This window comes from Arachis ipaensis, chromosome B03, assembly GCF_000816755.2.
Source record: "Arachis ipaensis cultivar K30076 chromosome B03, Araip1.1, whole genome shotgun sequence".
Taxonomy (NCBI): domain Eukaryota; kingdom Viridiplantae; phylum Streptophyta; class Magnoliopsida; order Fabales; family Fabaceae; genus Arachis; species Arachis ipaensis.
In genome coordinates, this window is record NC_029787.2 from 22,573,023 (window position 1) to 22,573,551 (window position 529).

A 529-nucleotide genomic window follows, 5' to 3' on the forward strand; every position below is an offset into this window, starting at 1 on the left:
GCAGTATTTTATATTATATTTTAATTTTTAAGTTGATAGATGAATAATTAATTATTTTTAATTTATTATGTGTTAATTTTTAATTGTGAGATGAATTTGATTATTTCACATGTCAAGTATTGAATCTTAATACGGACAACACCAAATCTCAAAGTATAAGATACTTTTTTTTCTCTTATTGCGTTAAAGAGTAGTGAACTCAATCGAGAGAAAACAACTTGCACCATCTATCTATTAGTAATATATTAAAAGAAAGCTAAAGGAAACTTTTATATTCATTTTTAGCCTCCTAAAAAGTTATGTTTAACTCTCTTTTAATATATTACTAATAGATAAATGATGCAAGGTTCACTACTAAAAAAAAAAAGGTGTGTTATGACTTTGAAATTTGGTATTATTGGTAGTAAAATCTGATCAGGTTTAACACTTGATATATAAAATAATTAAATTTATCTCACAATTAAAAATTAGTACATAATAAATTAAAAATAATTAATTATTCATCTATTAACTTAAAAATCAAAATATG